The sequence below is a fragment of the Phocoena phocoena genome, chromosome 12 (assembly GCF_963924675.1).
Source record: "Phocoena phocoena chromosome 12, mPhoPho1.1, whole genome shotgun sequence".
NCBI lineage: Eukaryota > Metazoa > Chordata > Mammalia > Artiodactyla > Phocoenidae > Phocoena > Phocoena phocoena.
Window position 1 is genome coordinate 82,790,945 of NC_089230.1, and position 23,698 is coordinate 82,814,642.

At 40.6% G+C, this 23,698-nt stretch overlaps 1 pseudogene; it reads right to left on the reverse strand.

Moving 5' to 3' along the window:
• Positions 1-8,562: 8,562 nt before the first annotated feature.
• LOC136131919 (coiled-coil domain-containing protein 112-like) overlaps positions 8,563-23,698 on the reverse strand; it is a 135,952-nt pseudogene continuing 120,816 nt past the window's right edge.

A 23,698-nucleotide genomic window follows, 5' to 3' on the forward strand; every position in this document is an offset into this window, starting at 1 on the left:
AAGAAAAAAAAAAGACACTAAAAAGGGATGTGAAAGAGTTTTAAAACTTGAAATATATAAATATAGGAATAATGTTACTTGGAGAAGAAAATACTGAGCGTTTAATGCTATTCTTACGTGTCTGCTACACTGAAGAGTATATGTATGGTATCCCACCAGTAGGATGCCCGAGACATAATCAGCAAAAGGACTGTCCCATAGCAATGACACAACCAGGTCAACTGACATGTTGTTGGAAAGAAATCATTATGCTGAAAGACTAAGAATGCAGTTGTAAGAATTTAATGTCTCTTTGAACAATCTAGAGTGAAAACAATATTTTTTAAGCTTCCAGATGTTAACTGATTTCGAAGGACACTGAGAAATGATAATAGGTTATGGATGTAAAGAAGCTGGAAATGTGATTCAGTATTGCATAATAAGAAGCAAATTACAGAAATATATTCCGAACTGCTTGAATTCCTGCATGTTCCATGATCAGGTAAGAAACGGTAATGGCACAGAGACTTAGAATGCCATTACATGGGAAACTAGTTATGAGCTTTCAAAGGGAAATGGTAGAAACACTGATAAAGTCAGCACTCTTCTGAGCTATATATAAATGAGGATGTAAATGAGGAACTCTAATCTAGGTGAGGAAATTCTAAACCCTCTCAAACAACCTTAGGATAAACTGCGCCCAAAATATCTCATTTACTTTTGATTAGCACTTTATCAAGAAGATGGAGACAAGCTGAATGGGGAACTAAGAAAAGCAGCTTAGTATTGAGGAAATTGATTTATGAAAAATATTATAGGAACAAAATATGTGCAACTTTGCAAAAAGATGACTAAGGAATTACGACAGTCTATAAATATTTGAAAAGTATAAACATCCAGTAGGGGAGGAATTATTTAGCATGTTATAAAGAGCTATAATTACGGTTATGGAATGAAATTAGACAACCAAGATTTAAAGCATTTGAAGCCAGTTTCCTTGGGATACTGGAGAAGTGTATTTGAAAAGGTAAATAGTGTGGCCTTTTGGGACATCTGAATGCTTCTGTCTGCTTTGGTTGTTTCTATTTTTAAAAAAATATAATTGGGGCTTCCCTGGTGGCGCAGTGGTTGAGAGTCCGCCTGCCGATGCAGGGGACACAGGTTCGTGCCCCGGTCTGGGAAGATCCCACATGCCGCGGAGCGGCTGGGCCCGTGAGCCATGGCCACTGAGCCTGCACGTCCAGAGCCTGTGCTCCGCAACCAGAAAGGCCACAACAGCGAGAGGCCCGCGTACTACAAAAAAAAAAAAAAAAAAATATATATATATATATATATATATATATATATAATCAATGTCATGAAGAGAGATAGGCATAAATCTCTTCATAAGTGTATTTTATTTTGCACACTCCCTTGTTCTAAAAGATCAGGTGGCTCACTCAATTGTTTGACAATAGAATACAGAAGACATAAACAGAATCCACTAACTTCTTCCCCAATCAAATGTTAATCCTTTCCACTAGACCTACTTACTAGCAATGAACAAAACTCACTAACTGGAACTTTGCCTAAACATTACTAAGGGATTGTAAAATCACTGATCTGGACTAATTGGAGTTATGTACCTAATTGAGGTAAAGACAAATGCCCGCTCCTTTACGTTGAAAAGAATGAAGACTTGATTCACGCTTGACACTGATTACCGCCTCTTTCTTGAATTGTTCCCGTCCCTGTGAAAGACCTAAATATGCAGCCACAACGACTTTGCAGTGCCAGGTTCCATATCTTACCCTGGACGTCCTGCGGTCTCCTCCCACTCAACAGGCTCCAGATCAAATTCATTTGACAAACAAAATTAAATGTGCTGCTCATTTTGTGTGTGCTGGCCCTGTGGTGCCCAGTGAGAGATAAAACCATGACCGTGAAAGAATCCTTAGGGGAGGACCCCTGGATCTTATCCCCCTGCATCATGAACCATTTCCCAGTATTAACCTACATCGTTCTGTTATAAACACTATCTAAGGCTGGGTTCCCAAAAAGTACATGATTTGCTGAGACTGTGGTTCGTGATTTATTGAGACAGCATCTTTGGATAAAAGGAGTAAGCGAGATACGGCGGATGAAGGAGCTATTCGATAAGGCTGTGGTACCAGGTGGAGCCCGGCTGCGGCCTGATCTGTGGGGAACTCTGGAGCGTTAATTGTACCAGTGAGTTGACCCCACCCTGAGGCCATAGGGACTGAGTTTTGGATGTGCACGTCAGTTATCACTGACCATGGGCTGCTGTCTCCCTGTGAGCACAGCATGCCCCCTCTCAACGTTTATACTCCCTTTCTTTTAGCAGATGGCAATCTTCTGGAGAAGAAGGCAACTGCGAGTAGTTATAGCCAGCTCTCAGAACAACAGGGCACGGATGTATTGATATTATCTGATGTAGGACATCTCACTGGCCACCAGCCATGCCCACTATTAACATCACCACTGTCCAGCCACTTAGGGTCACAACTGTTATTCCTATCAAGCCATACTGGAGTAGTCACTGAATCTTGAAAAGTCTTCCTGTGCACTTTGTTTCCCGTGTTCTTCCCTTCTTCTTTTTTTCCCAGCCACCACTCAAAGCCATCCAAGTTCTTATGGACTCACACTTAAGCTTCAATCACATTTTCCTACTAGTCTCTAGACTTCCAGAGGCAAAAAGGTATCATTGGTGGGCAGAGCCATGAGGTGGGGATGAGGTATCCTGGAAAGCACAAGCTCTGATGAAATCATAGACATCAGTCAGCTCCAGACGTGGGAAACTGCACCCAGCACTGCAGATCTTCTGATATTTTAAGTCAGAAACCCAAAATTTTCGTGAAGTCTTCTAAATTTCATATGGGGTAAGTGATCTCAAGTTGTTTTGTTTTTACGTTGTATGTGAGGTAATAAAGAAAAAACATATCTGCAGGTTAAATGGACCCACCATAGCCATTTTGCAAATTCTGGCCAAAAGCCCAGGAGAAGAGATGACATTTAAGTTGACAACTATAGTTCAAAGTGAAGAGAGACAAACATTTCAAAGGAGACCCAGGTAAAGTACTGTAGAGGTCCAGGAGAAAGGAACCAGACCCTGAGCCTTCCTGAATAAGGATCTTGTCTTTATTAGGGTTTCCATCTCTGGTTTCCAGCACAGTGCATGGAAAAAATCCTAAACAAATGTTGAGATGAATAAATGAACGAAGGAGCAAACAAGGGAACGTATATCTCTGTATGTCCTTGAGAAGGAAAGGAGCGATGCTACAGTCCACGAGCAAGCAGCCATCCCAGCACCCGCCAAGCACCATGCTGACACTGTCACAAAGTCCTCTGGCAGTTCCGTCATCCAGGGTCACTTAGAACCCCTCCCCCCGCAAACTCTCCTCCTCCTCTCAGCCTCACTTCTAGAACAGAAAGCACAGGTCAGTGAAGTGTTGCTGGATGCTGCTCCGAGCCTGCCAGCAACAGCAGCAAACAAAGAAGACTCCGGAATTCGTCTCCAATCGTAGACTTGGGTCAGGTCCATTTGTGGCGCACGGCAGTGGCACCCACCACTGCTCACCTCTGTCTCCACAGAAGTGCCCTGCATCTCCCAGCACACCCCAGCATGGGGAGCCCTTGGTTTCCCTGCCTGAGAACCCTGACTCCAGACCTTCTTAGAGGACCTGAGTCAAGAGCAGCTCCGGGAGCCACTGCAAACAGACGGTGACTTTGGACCGAAGTTCAGCATCACCTCTCCTCCTGAGTGAGCACCATCCTCTAAGTCCCTCAGATGCCTGAGGAAGGGACCTGAGCTGCCAAACGCCCTCCTAGAAAAGCTGAGCGGAGCTGAGGCCAGGAAAGCACTGTGCCCAGCTGGCCACTTCCAGTAATCTCAAGCCCTTTTCCAGAACAATCCATGTTCTAATGCATCTTTCCCATCGCAGTGGGGCAGCTCCACAGCAGTGTTCAGTCCAGTGTTTCTCTGCCCGAACTGGCATCTACGCGTGAGGCGTCTTCATCCAGTGGGCCCATCTCTTTGTTGTCTGGACCTACTTCCCTGGTACGCTTCTCTACTGCCTGCTAAGACTGAGTTTACATAGGAGAGAATCCCTGCATTCTGGAATCCTCAATTGCCCCAGCGTTAGAAGGGGGCATTCGGGGCTTTCCTCTAGCCCCGAGTTAGATTAATAAATCCTGAAGTGTCATTCAAGATGCAGCTTACAACCCTCTTGCCTCTTGCCTCTTGCTTTGCATTAAAAAAAATAATAGGTTATACAATTGAAATTCTTTTCACTATTTACAGAAGTAGCTTTTGACGAATTCTTCTTCTACTAATTGGCCTGCCTCTGCCCTCCACGCTTTGCGCTCCCAGAAAATACCTATTCACCTTTTGCACCACCTGGAAAAAACCCCATCTTGGGGAAAAGAATTTGAAAAAGAATAGATATATGTATAACTGAATCACTTTGCTGTACACCTGAAACTAACACAACCTTGTTAATCAATTATACTCCAATATAGAATAAAAAAAAAAAAACAACCCATCTTGGATGAAGCCAACCCTCCACCTGCCTGGCCTCTGCCTGGATTGCTGAGTGCTGAAAAAAAAGTCATGCAACAGAAACAAACCGAGTGCCGGAGCACTTGCTTCTTCTCTTTCCACAGACAGGGGCAGGCCTCTTCCTTCCTTCACAGGAATGAGAAGCTGTCAGTCAGGCACTTCCCCAAATTCCTGCCCCAACGCATCCAACGGTAAGTACATCACCTGCCCCCTACCTTCCTCCTGCTGTGTCAGGGGAAGTGCCCTCTTCTGCGGAATCGTTCCCTGCTCTCTGGAGTCTTCCTTTCCACATCCTTCCTCTCCAACTGCTCCCTCGTCACGGTCACCTTCCCATCAGTCTTTGAACACGAACACATCCTCCTCGCTCTATACCTGAGCACTACAAAAGGGACCTTTGATCTGGTGTCCCTGTTGGGTTGTTACCCACCTACTTTCCTCTCCTTCACCCCCAACTTCGGCATCCCTCAAGCCTGCTACCACTGTACCTCACCTCCCTAGTCCACACACTGCTCTCTGGCTCCAGCCCCCATCAACCTCTGTGTCACCAGACCCAGTGGGAGCATCCATCCCCACCGGGCTTGCTTAACCTCTGCAGCATTGGATACAGCTGCTCTCATGCTGGCCCTATGGCTTCCTGGTAACAAACGCTTTCCTCTTTTGCCCTCCTGTGCCCCTTTTTGCGCCTTCATTTTAACTTTTGATTTGCCTCGGGATCCTATCCTGGTATCTCTCTTCACTTTTCACTGCACTTTATCTCAAAGTAACTTAATGAATTCTTGTGATTTAATTTGCCATATGTATGCTAATAGCTTTTGAAATAATTTTGTATTTATTTTTTCTAATAGTGAGACATGCACAGGAAATCAAACAGTTCTGAAAGTTTACGAAAATTCTCTGCTCTCTTTCATGACTCTCACCTAGAGCCCCACAGATCAGAAGCACCCTCTTTGTTTATGTTGGTTATCTCCATCACTCTAAGTAGTATCATTTTATTCCTAAGTCATGATTTATCACATTTAGACAATTTCCCAACGTGAAAGGCGAAAATAAGGCTCACTGCACCCTCATTTCTTTCTCCTCTTCACTTTTGTATCCGTCATTTTTAATCACTTTTTTCTATCGGTTATCCTTGTAGCTTTAAGTAATGAGAATGAAATCTCTAAATTTTTTCCATCAAACTTCAACGGTATTTCTTAACTTCCCATTCTGTAAGATCAGAAGATGAGTGATCCTGTCTTCCCTTCTCCCCTTCCACCTCCCATCTTGCACCAGCTACACTGGACTACACGTTTTAACCTTTCCACCACAACCAAATCTCTTGCTTCATTTATAACTTCATGCTAAAGGATGGAGACCGAAAAACAAACATTATATTACCATTACTCTGTAAATATTGTTCACAGTTGAGCCAAATGGTGGGCTGGAATTTTACTTCCTTCTCCAATTTCATGACCCCTATGCCACTGCTGGACAATCCCAAGCACCAAGGTCAGATGGATTACTGACCCCAATTACTTAAAAGTATGCAACATTAGGTGACTAGACCTTTGGGGGTGATCCCTTTGTAGTGTATACTGATGTCGAATTAACGTTGTACACCTGAAATTTATATAATTATTACCTAGCAATTTTACCTCAGTTGAAAAAATTATGCAACATTCTAATTTCCTTCATTTTAAAATAATGACTTTCCTATATATTTTTGCCTAAAATTTTGAATTGCTTTCTTGATTCCTTGCATCACTTGCCTTGATCGTCTCCTTCACGTTTTCAGACTCGACCTCCTATTAGTCCACGCACTCCCGTTGTCCCCAGACCTCCACTCTCCTGCTCAGATCTGGCCGGCTTCGTCTTTAGTCTCCTGCATACCTGTTATCCCAGAACTTCGCTTTCTTGTCCTTCCGTGAAATCAGTCTCCCGAGCCTGTCTTCCTTTTTCTTGGTTATGCCTTTGTTTTCCTGAAGTATACATTCCCAGGTAACTTCTTTCAAAAAGGTAGGTATGGGGCAAATGATCTGATTCTCTCCGTGTCGGAATGTCTGGTTTGGTTTGCTCTGCTTTCGCCCTTGCCCGGGAGTGTGGCTGAGTGTCATCTTCGAAGGCATCCCTCCTCTGCCTTCTAGCCTCTGGAGCTGCGGATGTCAGACGGATTCTTGCTCCTTTCTAAAAGAATTTTTCCCAAATGAAGCTCTTATAATCTTTCTTTATCTGGTGCTTCGATGTTTCATGCTGATATGTCTAAAGAACCGTCTTCTTCGTTCATTTTCCAGCAGGTCCTGGAAGGCTCCTGGGGCTGCAGATGGCTCAGTTCACTCCCGGCGCTGGCCCGGTGGGCCAGAGCCATTCCCCCACACCAGTCTGATCCTCCTCCCAAGAGGCGCCGCAGCACTGTGACTCGGAGGAGGAGCGAGCCACAGGCGGTGTGCCTGATGAGTGGTGTGACCACGCTCCTGACAGAAGTGCTGGAACTGGGAATCACGCCGGGAGCACTGGTACTTCTCATCCTGGGTGCCACCTGGCCCCGCGATCCTGCGAGAACTCCCGCGGTCCCACGAGAACTCCCACAATCCCGCGAGATCTGGCTTCTCTCGGGGAGAGTGGTCCTGCTGCCGCCACAGCGCTGACACAGGTATCCTCTGAAGTCTCCTGTCTTGGACTGGATTTCCCAGGACACGGCACCTAGGTAAAAGCTTACTGCTAGGCAGTGTTTTGCCAGAGAAGCAGGGAAAGAAGACGGAGTGTGGCGAGCAAGTTGGGGGAGCATGACTGAGAAGGCTGCAGCCGCTCGCAAAGCTGACGGCTGGGACCTACAGGGCATCTGCACCGAAGAAGCGTGAAGCTGTGCATCTCCGCAGGGTCCCTCTGGAGGGTGCGTGTATTGCCCAGTCCCAGCTCCTCTTGGTCAAGGATGGTCCCATGGGGTAGCTCCTCCACCATGGCAGGTCACGTATTTATTGGTGCCGAGGAGTTCCTTGGCAACTACAAGGAATCCCTGGGATCGGGGGCAGGGTGCAACCAGCTGTGCCCGTGGGGGACCTGAGGGGCCTGGGTGACAGCGGGACCCTCTGTAGTAGCAGCAGCAGCAGCGACCTGATTCCATAACCATGGGACAGTGCCAGTCGCCCTGGGGGTGGTGCATAAGCCAGTTTTCATGCAACTACTATTTTGGTAACTAGGATATTGTGGTCTGGTCCTTTAATTGTTTGGTTTTTCTCATTCAAATTTTTAACAACTAAGAGCGCTTTCCAGGTCTCTGTTTACACTTTTCTCAGAGCATCCTTTTCTTGTTTTAAGGCAGTAATACTTTCTCAAGATCCGTGAGAATATTCGTTAGATCTTTAAAGTTTTCTGCTGTGGGGAGCAATCTGCATAGTGGTTAAGAGGATGGACTCTAGAACCAGACACACTGGGTTTGAATCTCAGCTCTGTTATGACTTTGTGGACTTGGGGAACTTTCTGTCTTAGGTTTTTTTTTTTTTTCGTTTTCTTTCTTTTTCTTTTTTTTTCTCTTCAAACAAATAGATAATGCTTGTTATACAAAAGTTCACTAATTGCCAAGCTACCAGTTTGTTAAACTTAGAAAAAGTGTTAACTTATTTTACAACTCTAAAAGGAGAACTTTACATTCCTATGACTCAAGCTAACTGACATCCGGGTTCTAAAAGTTGTGAATCAGGGGTTTAAAAAATGTCACTCTAACATTGTCCCAATTAATTTTGATATGCCATAAACCAAACCTTCTAAATGTTTTGTGCATTCATTGAAATAATGTTTCTAACATAAACTTATTTAAATAGCTTTGACATCAGTAATAGGCCAACCTGTAAACTAACTGCCCTCTTAGTATAAACAGGAAATAATAACGGCAATGTCAGTGTGGAATGTAACATCTCCCAATTCACATGCAATTGTAATGAATAATCAATCGATTAGGCTAGTGATATTTAAAGAACGTAGTTGTCACTGTGTTTCCCAGAATAACTGAATATTAACATTCTCATCAACTGTGTGCCAAGTTCATTATCTCATATTCTTCTGTAGTCTCTTTGTCTGCAGATTGGAATAGCCCCATGTGGAATATGAAGCAGTGGCCCAGAACTTGATGATCCTACATCTTTGGGCCATTCTTTCCAACCTTTGGTAAAAGTTTTGTAAAACCTAGAGGGATCTACTAACATTTTTTCACTCTTTTCTTGTAATTTTTCCAGTCTTTTTTGTTCTACCTTTACCTTTTCCTTTGCCTGTCTATCTAGAATTTTCAGTTCAAGTTTATGTAAATCTCTTTCTTGAAACCTGAAAATTGCATCGGCAACAGTTTTCCTTTTTCTGCCTTGTCTAACTTTTCACTTATTTCTTTTTCAAGCCTCACAAGTTCTTCCTCTTTTTAATTCTTCTTCTCGATGTAACGTAATAATAGTAATCTTAGTCTAAACTGGCGTTGGTGCTCTTCTGCTACTTTTGCTCTTCCTTTTCTTCTTCTTTTAAGTTCTCTTAAATATGAGAAACATATCTCATTGACATTTAGATACTTTTCTGTTCTTCCCAAGCTTCAACTGACAATTTATGATTCTTCTTTGTTCCTGTTTTTCCTTTCATCATCTTCTTGTTTATTGTGAAAAAGCATAGTTATATACTCTTTCTTTAACTTGACCATTTCCTCTTTTTTTTTTTTTTTGCTGCTTTTAGCGTTCCAATTCTGAATAGATTCTTTCTTTTTTCTACAGTCAGAAATTTTTGTATAATTTCTCATGTTGTTGCACTTAATGCTGTGTTCTTTCAGGATAAGGTTCTAGAATTTCTCCCATAAATATTGTCTTCTCTTTATGTTTGTTTCTCACTTTTACAAAGGTCTGATGATCCAAGTCATCCAGTGCCCTTGTTGCCCTCCTGTTTGCTGAAAGAATTTTTCAAAATCTACCATTTCTGCTAGAAGAGTATGCGATGGTACTTTGTCTACATGAACCTTACTTGACATTGTTCTGAAAGCTCTCTGCATTTCTGAGTGACCCAAAGTCCACATGTCAATTTTTCTGGATACGGCAGTCAACTCAGTTTTAGTTGTTTTCTTTAGTAAGCTCTTCATATATCAGTCTCTGCTCTTATCTAAAAGTGCTTATTGCATTTTCCATTTTTTCCATTATTCCTCTGAGCTTTCAGCAAAATCAGTCTAAGTGTCACTTGTTTTAACTGATGGTGAAGTCTCTTTACATCATTATGTATTTTGGCCAATTGTTGCTGGACTCTTGCTTTTTCAATTTTTCCTGCTGATAATTTATTTAAAATTTTTCCAGTACGCTATGCTCAATAATGAAGTCTTTTTTTTTTTTTTTTTTGGTGGTAGAGATAACCGTTTACCTTTTTCTATTAATAACTTGATTTTTAAAATTTTCTGCTGCATGTATGTTTTTTGCTTTTAGTCCAACTAGATTTCTGCTTTCAGATTTGAAGCTGAAAAGGTTGAATTCCATCCAAAGTACTAAAACATCCATCATTCTGTGTCATGACTACCGTGAGTGTGGCCATCTTTCTGGTAGAGTAACTGGGGCCACAGAGGGCCCACAGCCTAGAGTGTCATACAGAGGGCAGTACAGAGCCAGCAGATAGCTCCCTGCATGCAGACACGGGACTGTGGATGTGCCAGAGGGAGAGGGAGAGCTGTGCCTTAGTTTCTTCATTCATAAAGAGGAGCAGGAAGACACTGAGCCCACCTCCTCCCACAGGCACAGAAAAACTGCAATGACATACAGAGCAACTGTTGATGAGAACGACCTGAAGACTTTCCATGACTAAAAGTTTAAAGAAGTTACCACAGTGAGACGGCTAAGAGAGGAGGAGACACTATATATGGTCAAGACCCACACTCCCAGGTAGGTGATTAACAAATGAGGGGATAACCACAATTTCAGAGGTTCTGCCCAAGGAGCAAGGGGTACAAACCCCACCACAGCCTCCCCAGAACGTCTGGCTTTGAAGACCAGAAGGACTTGTATATGGCAGAGCCAGAGGGCTGTGAGAAACAGACTCCTCTCTTAAAGGGTGCACACAAAATCTCACATGCTTTCAGGGAAGAAGCAGTAATTTTAAATTAAGTAAGTGGCCTGGATCAGACCCACTTGCTGTTTTTGGAAAGCATCACAGAGAAGCAGGAGACAACTGTGACCCCGCTGGGGATATAGACATGGCCACAGCCATATTTGGGACCTTGTTCTACCATGAGAAAGCTGGTACTGCCAAGTAACATTTGGAGTCCTCTCTTAGCCTATTAGCGCTAGGGACTTGCCCACCCACCAGTAGGTGACAATAGCTCTGGCATGCCCCAGGCCACACAGCCCACTGCACCAGGACCTGGCACCACCAACCAGCAAGCTGGCATCAACCCTGGGGGCAGTACACCAGGACCTGGTCATACTTACCAGTGGACTGTCACCAGCCCTGGGGCCCCCTGAGCCTCACAGCCAGCTGCTCCGGGACCTGGCCCTGCCTATCAGTGGCTTGGAAGCCACTCCACAAGGCAGAACCAGCACATCCAAAATAGTTGGCTCCACCGCAGTCGAAGGGCCCACACAGCCCACACAGGGGCACCCTAGAGCATATAGCTCTGGTGACCAGAGGGAAGTGTGCTGCCAGGCATCAGAAGATGACTCAGACCTAAGGACATTTCTCAAGGATTGGAAGTGTAACCAATATATGTAATACACTGAAATAAACAGAGAATTAGGCAAAATGACAAGACAAAGGAATATGTTCCAAACAAAGGAACAGGACAGAATCTCAGAAAAAGAACTAAATGAAGTTGAGATAAGCAATCTACCAATAAAGAGTTCAAGGTAAGAATCATAAAGATGCTCAATGAACTTGGGACACAGAAGTTTAACAAAGGGTTGGATACATAAAGAACCAAACAGAGCTGAAGAATATAATAACTGAAATAAAAAATACACTGCAAGGAATCAACAGTAGATTAGATGATACAAAAAAACAGATAAGCAGTCTGGAACACAGAGTAGTGGAAATCTACCAGGCAGAACAGAAAAAAAGAATTTAAAAAAATGAAGATGGTTTAAGGAACCTCTGGGATAACATCAAGCATACAAACATTTGCATATAGGAGTTCCAGAAGGAAAACCGAGATAGAAGAGCAAAGAAATTATTTCAAGACATAGTAGGTGAAAACTTCCCTAACCTGGGAAAGGAAACAGACATCCAGGTCCAGGAAGCACAGAGAGTCCCAAACAAAATGAATTCAAAGACATCCACACCAAGACATACTATAATTAAAATGGCAAAAATTAAGGTACAGAGTCGTAAAAGAAGCAAAAGAAAACAACTAGTCACTTACAAGGCAAATCCCATAATACAGTCAGCTGACATTTCAGCAGAAACTGTAGGCCAGAAGGAGTAGCACAATATTTTTAAGGTGATGAAAGGAAAAAGAATAATAGAACCAAGAATATTCTACCTGGCAAGCTGTTATTCAGATTTGAAGGGACAGATAAAGAGTTCTATAGACAAGGAAAAGCTAAGAATTCAGCACCACTAAACTGACTTTATAAGAAATATTAAAGGGACTTCTCTAAGTGGAAAATAAAAGACTACAACTAGAAATATTAAAATTACAAAAGGAAAATCTCATTGGTAAAGGTGAACATACAGCAAAGGAGTAGTACAACGACTTGTAAAGCTAGTAGGAAGGTTAAAAGACCTTTATAGGTGAAATAGTGAATAGTGAAATGATCTGAATTTGTATCCCAAATAAATAGTTAAGGGATAATACAAAACAAAAAGATATAAAATATGATGTAAAATACATTAAACATAGCTGGAGGGGGCAGGGAGTAAAAGTGCAGGGTTGTTAGAATGTGTTTGAACTTAAGAGCTCATCAATTGAAAATAATCATTCATATTTATACAGTAAGTCCCCTACATATGAGTTGCAAACTTTCAAAGATGCAAACCTGTGTTCACATGTCCAATCACATAAGCTAGTTGACATGCCAGGTGTACATTGTCATGGGTGTGCATCCTCTACAAGTGGTTGTGCTTTTGTGTACTTTATAGAACTGTGCAGAGTACAGTAGTACAGTATTTCAAGCCCAGGATGTCTGGAAGCAAGCATAAAAGCAGCAGTGATGTCACTGGTACTGAACGTCAGTCATGAGTGAAAGTGCAGCTTGCCCTCCATCTGCTATTGCTGACGATCCTTCAGCTCTATCTCCCACCTCCTCTCCCTCCTCCAGTCAGTAACTCTTCTTGCCTGTTCACTAGACGCCAGCCCCTGTATGCCAGCTGTTGTACTGTACTACTGTAGTTTTCAAGGTACTCTAAGATTAAAAATGTTTTCTTTATTTTTTGTCTTTGTTTTTTATGTATTATTTGTGTGAAAAGTATTATAAACCTATTGTAGTACAGTACTACATAGCCGACTATGTTAGTTGGGTACCTAGGCTAACCTTTTTGGAATTATGAACAAATTGGACTTACGAATGTGGTCTTAGAGCAGAAATCATTCGTATGTAGGGGGCTTGTTGTATATGAACCTCATGATAATCACAAATCAAAAACCTATAGTCAATACAAACAAAGAGAAAGGACTCCAAACATAACACTAAAGATACTCATCGAGTCAGGAGGAAAGAGCAAAAGAAGGAACAAAACACTACCAAAACAACCAAAAACAATTAACATTTTGGCAATAAGTACATACCTATCAGTGATTACTTTAAATGCAAATGGGCTAAATGCTCTGATAAAAAGACATACAGTGGCTGAATGGATACAAAAACAAGACCCATATATATGCTGCCTATAAGAGACTCACTTCACACCTAAAAGCATACGCAGACTGAAAGTGTGGGGAGGGGAAAAGGTATTCCAGGCAAATGGAAATGAGAAGAAAGCTGGAATAGCAACACTTATATTTGATAAGATAAACTTTAAAACGAAGACTGTAATGAGACAAAGAAGGACATTACATAATGATAAAGGGATCGATCCAACGAAACATAACAATTGTAAATATGTATGCACCCAACATTGGATCACCTATGTAGATAAAGCAAATATTAACGTGAAGGGACAAATTGACAGTAACAAAATAATATTAGGAGGCTTTAACACTTTTATTTACATCAATGGACATCTGGAAGATCAAAAAGGAAACACTGGCCTTAAATGACACATTAGACCAAGTTAAATTAATAGATATATATAGAACATTTCACCCCCAAACAGAATAATACATTCTTTTAAAGAGCACATGGAACATTCTCCAGGATAAATCACATGCTAGGCCACAAAACAAGCTTCAGTAAATTTAAGAAAATTGAAATTATATAGGGATCTTTTCCAACCACAGCTCTAAGAGACTAGAAATCAACTACAAGAAAAAAACTGCAAAGAACACAAACGTGGAGGCTAAACAATATGCTACTAAAATGGATCACTGAAGAAATTTTTAAAAATACCTGGAGACAAATGAAAATGAAAACACAATGATCCAAAATCTGGGACAGAGTAAAAGCAGTTCTAAGAAGTTTATAGTGATAAAAACCTACCTCAGGAAACAAGAAAAATCTCAAATAAACAACCTAACCTTACATCTAAAGGAACTAGAAAAATAAACAAAACCCAAAGTTAGTAGAAGGAAAGAAATAATAAAGATTAGAGCAGAAATAAATGAAAGAGACGAAAAAGACAATAGAAAAAAATTAATGAAAGTATGAGCTGGTTCTTTGAAAAGATAAAGTATTGATCATTGATAAAACTTTAGCCAGGTTCATGAAGAAAAGAAATAGAGGGCTCAAATAAATAAATTCAGAAATGAAAGAGAAGGCATTACAACTGACAACACAGAAATACAAAGGATTATAAGAGATTACCATAAAAAATGGTATACCAGTAAAATGGACACTCTAGAAGAAATGGACAAATTCCTAGAAGTGTACAAACTCCTAAGACTGAATCAGGAACAATTAGAAAATATGAGCAGACTGATTTCTAGTAAAGAAATTGAATCAGTAATTTAAAAAAAAACCCTCCCACTCTCAACAAACAAAAGCCCAGGACCAGATAGCTTCACAGGTAAATTCTACCAAACATTTAAAGTATTCCAAAATATTAAAGCGAAAGGAACACTTTCAAACTCATCCTACAAGGCCAGCATTACCCTGGTACCAAAACCAGACAAAAAGACACCACAAAAAAAGAAAATTATAGGCCAATATCCCTCATGAACATAGATACAAAAATTCTCAACAAAATATTAGCAAGCTAATTTCAATAATACATTAAAAGGATCATACTCCATGATCAAGTGAAATTTATCTCAGGGATGCAAGGATTTTTCATATCCACAAATCAATCAATGAGATACACCACATTAACAAATTGAAGAATAAAAATCATATGATCATCTCAATAGATGCAGAACAAGCTTTTCACAAAATTCAACATCCATTTATGTTTAATAACAAACCTACAGCCAACATCATACTCAGTGGTGAAAAGCTGAAAGCATTTCCTCTAAGATCAGGAACAAGACAAAGATGCCTACTTTCACCACTTTTATTCAACACAGTATTGGAAGTCCTAGCCACAGAAATTAGTCAAGAAAAAGAAAAGGAATCCAAATTGGAAAGGAAGAAATAAAACTGTCACTTTTTGCAGAGTGACATGATATTATATATAGAAAATTCCTAAAATGCCACCAAAAAAGTATTAGAACTATTAATAAATCAATTCAGTAAAGTTGCTTTATACAAAATTCATATACTTAAATCAGTTGCAATTCTTTACAGTAACAATGAATCAGAAAGAGAAATTTTTAAAATTCCCACTTACAATTGTATCAGAAAGAATAAAATACCTGGGAATATACCTAACTAAGGCAATAAAAGACTTGGACTTGGAAAACTGTGAGACTCTGATGAAAGAAATTGAAGACAGCACAAATAAATGGAAAGATATACTGTGTTCGTGGACTGGGAGAGTTAATATTGTTAAAATGACCATACTACCCAAGGCAATCTACATTCAGTGCAATCCCTATCAAAGTACCAATGGCATTTTTCATAGAACTAGAACAAATAATCCTAAAATTTGTATAGAAACACAAAAGACTCCAAATAGCCAAAACAATCTTAAGAAAGGACAGAGCTGGAGGTATCGTATTCCTTAATTTCAAACTATACTACAAAGCTACATTAACCAAAACTGAATGGTACTGGCACAAAAACAGACACATAGGTCGATGGAACAGAATAGAGATCCCAGAAATAAACTCATGCTGATATGGGCAATTAATCTATGACAAAGGAGGCAAGAATATACAGTGGAGAAAAAACAGTCTCTTCAATAAGTGGTGTTGGGAAAACTGGAGAGCTATATGCAAAAGAATTAAACTACACTGCTTTCTCACACCATATACAAATATAAACTCAAAATGGGTTAAAGACTTTAAATGTAAGACCTGAAACCATAAAACCCCTAGAAGAAAATATAGGCAGTACACTCTTTGACATCAGTCTTAGCAGTATTTTTGTTTTTTGGATATGTCTCTTCAGGCAGGGGAAACAAAAGCAAAAATTAACAGATGGTACTACATTAAATCTAAAAGCTTTTGTACAGCAAAGGAAACTATCAACGAAACAAAAAAGCAGGCTGTGAATGGGAGAAGATATTTGTAAATGATATATCCAGTAAGGGGTTAGTATCCAGAATATACAAAGAACTCATACAATTCAACATCAAAAAAAAAACCCAAACAACCCATCAAGAAAAAATGACAACAACAAAATGGGCAGGGGACCTGAATAGACTTTTTTCCAAGGGAGACATAGATGGTGAACAGACATATAAATAGATGCTCATCATCACTAATCATTAGTGAAATACAAATCAAAACCACAATGAGATATCAGCTCACACCTGCCAGAATGTCTATCATCAAAAAGACCACAAATAATAAGCATTGGCAAGGATGAAAGAGAACCCTCATGCACTGTTGGGATTGTTAATTGGTGTGGCTGATATGAAAAACAGTGTGGAATCTCCTCTAAATATTAAAAATACAACTGCCATATGATTCAGCAATTTCACTTCTGGATATTTATGGAAAGAAAACAAAACACTAATTTGAAAATATATGTACACTCCAGTTTTCATAGTAGCACTGTTTACAGTAGCCAAGATATGGAAGCAACCTAGGTGTTCACTAATAGACAAATGGATAAAGAAGGTGTGTATATATAGCCAAAAAAAAAAAATTCCTGCCATTTGCGACAACATAGAAGGACCTAGAGTCTATTATGCTAAGTGAAATATTTCAAACAGAAAAAGACAAATACTGTTTTATTTCACTTATATGTGAAACCTGAAAACTTACTAACAAACAAAACGAAATGAAAACAGTCATAGAGACAGAGAACAAACAGGTGGTTGCCAGAGGGGAGGATCTTGGGGGAGGGAGAAATAGGTGAAGGGGATTAAGAGGTACAAACCTCCAGTTACATGACAAATAAGAGGGAGATGTAATATACAGAATAAGGAATATGGTCAATAATATTGTAGTAACTTTTGTAACTTTATATGGGGACAGATGACGGTTAGGCTTATGGTGTTTGTTTCATAATGTATGCAAATATCGAATCATTATGTAGTGCACCTGAAACTAACATAATATAGTGCATCAATTACAGCTCGATAAACATAAATAAAATTTTAAAATAAAATACAACAAAATGGGGTAATACAGTGCCTACCTCATAAGCTGTATAATGATTGAACTTATACGTAAACTTAGAATAGTTTATTCCAAGTGTATATTTCTAGTTAGTATTATCTGTAGCTCCTCATGTCAGTTTTTCTGCGTATTCGCCTTGCTTATTCTTTTTAATGCTGCTGGTATTTCTCACATGCCTCCTCATCCTTGGATGTCTACTCACTAGAGTTTCTTCTGCTCTTGTATGAATGGGATGAGAAGAGTTCTGACGCAGACCTGCATGCACATGAGTGACAGGGCACATCCACAGAGCCTTCAATTTAGGGGCTGGTGAACAGGAGAGGAATGTCAGGCTCTGGATCCCCAAATACGGTTGGCTTTCATACACATCATATCCCTTTCATAGATTTTCAATTAATATGGCATTAAAGGGGCATGGTAATAATATCCCAAAGTGGTGGATATTTTGAGCAGAAAGTACAAAATACAAATAAAATCTTTACAGAAGTCCTGCGCTTAGGTAAAAGAGAAGAATCAATGGCTTAACTACACATGAAGTGTTTTTTTTTTATCACTTCAAAATAACGTCCTAAGATTTTTGGAAAGTGACTTGCAATTTGACTCTCTAGAATGCAGGGTAATTATAGAATCGCTGTGATTTTTTCTAGAATTCTAAGATCACTTGTGATTTATTGTAGATTCTGTAATTTTGTTGGTTCAAAAACAGGACAATAGCTTTTTAAATTTTTTTCCCTAAGGTAATGGTGTGTGTCTGGGCCACTTGCAAACTGTGGAAGCCAGGAGAGGAGGATGAGGAAAAATAGAGGAAATATTCTTCAGTAAACAAGCCTCATGACCCAAATGTGGAGTAAGAAGTTTGTGTCCCAGTCTTAGGATGTGGTCAGTAGATTTGCATACTTCTGTACTGAGTTAGATTTCACAACTTCCTGGGATGTCATTTGTTTTCTGCCCCCCCCCCCCCACCCCGCACCAGCTTGAATTACGACTTCCCTTCCAGGCTCTGCCAAGCCAGTTTCCTTTAGACCAATTTGTAATCAAGTATTTCTACTAAAGGTTCGTGAAAAGAGCACTGAATTCAAAACCAGGATAGATTTCTAAGTCCAGCTTTCCTTCTTACTGTCTGACCTTAGGGACCAGTGTTCACACCAAGCCCTTATTTCCCGAACAATTCATATTCTTGGAAGGGAGAAAGAGCTTTCTTACAAATAATGAGTTTCCTGTCACAGAAAGTGTCCAGAAGATGCTCGAAAAACCACTTCTTAAACTCTTGTGAATGTTTATGTAATAAGAAGATTGGACTTAATTGTCCTGAAAAATCCTCTGAACCCTTCTGAAACTCAGTAATTTTCTGCTCCCGTTCTAGGAAAAGAAAGGAGGTGGGGAGGGAATGAGGAAGGGAAGTAGCATACTTATCCACATCGCGTGGATTTCAGCCTTGGCATCTGGAGTCGCTCCAGGCTGCCCGTTCTGACTTGGATGCACACTTCCTTGATGTCTGTTCGTTCTCTTCCAGCAAGTCCCTGGATGAATGTGTAAGTCAAGGCAGGCCGATGTATACCATCCGTCAGAGGGGTGGCCACATCAGTGCAAACATAAGATTTCTTTGCATTCTTACTCTTCACTTTAAAGAATCTATGGAAATTTAAAACTATATCATATATTTGTTTCTGTTTTAATATAAAATAGTATTTTAAATTATCAATCACTGGGAATGAGGGGGAGGGTTAAGAACTTGACCCTCCATCTAGGAACACATTCCTCAGTTTCTTCGTATACAACTGCACTCCTGGTTAGGAAGCTCGGGTCAACACACTGGACCCGCTGTCTGGATTCAGGTTGTTATCCATGATCTTCCCACAGCCCTGGGAACCTACCCCCTCCAGCACACCAGGAGAGCCCAACTGTGATTTCAACAGCCCCTCTTGGTTCGTTCATGCTTCTCTTTTCACTTGGCTCTGTTTACAATGACATATTTTAGTAGAATTGTTTCAGAACCTGCCTTAACTCAACCTGAATGTGCCTCACTGACTGATAAAACCCTTGCCCCTGAAAAAGGGTATTACATTTTGCTACAATTCGTGATACGTCTTTGGAGAAGAATTGTGCATTTTATACAATTTGTCAAGGACAGTTTCAAAATGTGTAACATCATCAATCTCACTGACAGCATCTCTAATGGTTTCACTCTGTAGTCAGAGTTTTGCCAACATGCAGACCATCACATACCTGCTCCCTACCTATGGTTTCAGATGTGTTACCTACTGGAAAGACAACCAAGTTTAGGGAAAGAATTCATCCTTGAAGCATTTCTTTCCTAATTAAGACAACAGATGTTGCTTGAAGTCTCTACCTGGGGAATTGATGACTTTGGTTTTAAAAAGTAAGAGGAATTCACAGATCTGCATTCATAATAATAGGTTTTTCTTAATCAATGTAGCCAGCCTGGTGGTGACTTATAATAGTCAAGAGTTAGTGATGGTTGTCATTTTCAACAATTTAATGGCATTTTCTAAAAGTGCTTTTACTCGAGTTATTATTTAGACTTGTTTGCTCCCCAGCTGGGTGTCTGATCTCCCTCTTGTGGCAGGAGGCTGGACAGAGCTGGCCTGGCTCAAAGAAGCTCTAGGGACCAGGGCAGCTGGCAGGAGTGGCTCTTATGGCCTCTGTGGTTACGTGGAGGCAAAGAGCAAACAGCAGGGTGAAAGGTCACAGCCAGAAATGCACGGCTAAACCAATCGACAAGGCAAGAAGAGCCTGAGGTGGGCAACAGACTCACCTCAGGTGGGTTAACTGGTGCAGCCTGTGGGTCAGAGTCAGTGAGAGTGAGAGCCAAGACCCTTCACTAGGAAGAGGCGCTCAAGCCCATAACCCCGGTGAACAGCTGAGAGCTGAGCTGGCGCCCTCCTGTGAAGTGTAAGGCCAGGCCACAGGGCACCCAGGGACCCACTGAGGCTTCAGTTTCTTTACCTGTGTACTACTCTCCCTGCTTATAAGGATGTGGCAAAGATTAATTCAGTCCTGTATGTGAAGTCTAACTGTCATTATTAGTTGTTAAAATTATATGATATGTGATATAATTGAGAAATATATGGACAGATAACCTAAAAAACTCAAAAAATAAAAAACCAGCTGCATGGTGAGAATATTTTCTTTTTTGTGGCAGAACAAAATAGAACAGAGCACTTTGGAGTGTTATGTTCTTTAAATTTAGTCTGCCCTTGTGAGTTTTTAACCAAAGTGTTTAATTAGCATCTGATTGCCAAACATTTGCGATAGTTATAATCTGTGAACAAATTATTGATTCTTACTGTGGCAAGTTTGGGTAAACTCACATATCAAAATTTACATACAAGGAAAAATCCCAACATGAAAGAATTAGATTTTTTTAAACACCAGGTCTCAAATTATCCAGCTACTTTGACAGTTTTAGTGCCTTGACTAAATATTTTATGATGATACTACTTTTCAGATAAAACATAAAAGCTAATTTATAGTGACGTCTCTTTATGTAAGAGGTTCCCAAGCTGATTTATTACCAGGTTGAAGCATGTCAGTGAACACAACCGTCCCTTAAAGTAAAGAGACTTCACAATTTTCTCCCACACTCCTAGTCAAACAATTTATATGAAAAACAGGGTCTTTAATTTTACAAGACTCCACTTCATTTTCCTATAATATCTCCTTCAGTTTCATTCTTCAATTCAATTTAGTACCTGCTATGTTCTGTACTAATAAGTTTGGAACACTGAGCCCAATTGTAATTCACTTTAATATCTGCACATTTGAGGAAACTTAATGCTGAAGATTCAGACTTAGTTCTTCTCAGACTTGCTTATTCACTTATCATCCTCTACTCACCAGAAAAGTAGTTCATCGTCTGCCAAATTGACATTATGTTTTTCAGTTTTCTAATTGCCTCTCACCATCCCGGTTTTGTCTTCTTTTAAATTTATTACATTACATCATCCTGAAAGGACTTCGGGGAAAATACACACCTATATAATTACTTAACCATATTTTTGGTTGGGGTGGACGGGTTTAAGGGACTACTTCTAATGCTTTATTTACAGTTACATACTGCTATTCGCCAATACAATTAATAAAATAAAGCATACAATGATGATCTATAAATTCAGAACATTTGTGTAATGATAGATGAGTATTATTGCTGAGGCTTAAGAGGATTTTTATAAGTAAATGGATGTCAAGGATTATTAAAGAGGGGAAACAAATAACATGGGATTTTATATTGGGAGTAGTTTTTGTTCCAGGAATATTGGAGGTGTTGTAAAATAAAGAAGTTGAAGAGGATGCTATAAACGGGACAAAGAAGAGACAGCAGAGCTGGGCAGCGGCTGGAGGAGCCCTTGCTCGTGGCGCATCGCAAGTTCCTGCGGGGCACGTGATGCAGAAGGCGGCAGCAGCAGCGGTACCGCAGGAAAGAAAGACGTCTTTGGTGGCAGCGTTTTGGTGGGAGGGAAAATATTAAGGACAGAGAGACCAGATGGTGATAGCATGGGGCCCCAAACCAAAATGTCACGGACTCAAATCTGAGCCGTAAAGACCTAGTAGAATGAAAAAATAATAACACAAATAGAAAAAAAAAAAGGATTTATCTACATCCGTTTAATGTACTTACATTTTATTTCATGTAGAAGGTATTTGAGATGAACTCTTCAAAAAGAGAAGGAGGAGATATTTACAATAAGATTCGTAAAACAACCAAAAGAGGGAGGGAGAAGCATACGCCAACCATTAGGGTCAACAGAGTGGCTGCGTTTGAGCAGAAAACCTGGAGCTTCCTCCCAGCCATGATGAAGAGGGAGACTGTATACACTACAAAATCTTAATTAACTACTGTCATCTGAAATAATCGCCTTCAAATGTTTGGGGGATAAAATTAAAAATGGTTAGAGACGTGGCTCCTGGGTGACAATAGAATAAGATATAATCAATAATAACCTCAGTATCGGCTTCACACCAAATAGATAAATTTGCCTGACTAGTTTTGAGAGCAGCCTAAGATAAAAACGCATGGCCAGCAACTGAGAGACAGTTCTACAGAAGCAGTGACAAAAATGGCATGGTCCAAACGGGTAGCCTCCTTGCGATATGGTTGATCCAAGGACGTTGGTTCATACTTGACGCTGAGTCCTGGGACACATCTGTGAACAAAAGAGCCACAGTCCCTGCCTTCAGGAAGCTTACGTTTTGGCAGGGGAGTCAGGAAATAAAGTTAACAAGATATAAAAATAAAATAATTACAAACTGTGAGAGATGCTAAGAAGAAAATGAACGCTGCTGTCAAGAGTTAAAGGGGTGGAGGCGTGTCCTCTTGTTTCACTCTATTATCAGGGAAGAGCTTTCTGCAGAAATGACATGAGAAGGAGACTTTGGGGTCCACAGAGCAGTGAATGATGCGTAACCCAAGACAGTCTTTCCCCACTGCCTCTCTCCCAGACTTTCAGTGTGCATCATCGAAGCAGGGTGTTTACGACTATGCACTCCAGGCAGTTGACCTGCAGTGCAGACATTCTGTACGGCTAATTAAGGAGATTTCAACGAGCTGGTGATTAGGTTAATATCCTATTATAAAAATTAATAAGCTTAACCAATGTTTTACCTCAAGTGAAGTTTAGAGACGTGCTATGGACTGAATTGTATTCCCCAACCCATTTCATATTTGAAGCCCGAACCCCCAAGGTGACGATATTTGGATATGTGCCTTTTGGTAGGTAATTAGGTGTAGATGAGGTCAAGAGAGTCAGGACACAGTGAGAAGGTAGTCATGCGCAAACCAAGAGAAGGGCCCTCACCACGGAATTAGGGAATGGAGTCAGCCAGCACCTGGCACCTTGATCCTCGACTTCCCAGCCTCCAGGACTGTGAGAAATACATTCCTGTTGTTCAAGCAGCCCAGTCTGTGATGCTTTGTTATGGCAGCCAGAGCTGACTCACACAAAGATGGGGCTGAAGAAACAGTAGGATTTAGAGAGGAGAGTCATAAGGTAGGAAAGAAATACAGAAATGTGCTGCAGATACTTGTTCTAAGTCCTGACTATGCTGCAGACAAAAGTGGAGCGAGTCCAAGTCGCTCTCTCACACTCAGAGGGATTCTCTGGGTCTCAGAAGGGACTCCAAGCTGCCCTGCACCGAGCAGCCTGATTCTCACAAGCCCCCAGACTGCACAAAGGGTCCTGTCGCCCCGTATTGAGGGGTCATCTCACCCACCCACCCACCCACATACAAGGAGCCAACAATTCTCCTTAGTTCGTAACGCAATATGGTACCATTTTAATTGGTTCTTTCTTATTGAAAAGAATTCTTTTGCATAAAAAATTAAGTGAAAACAAATGTACAGTGTAAAGTAATTCTTCTGCCAATCCTAGTCCCAAAGTCTCCAACCTCCTTCTCCAAAGGCT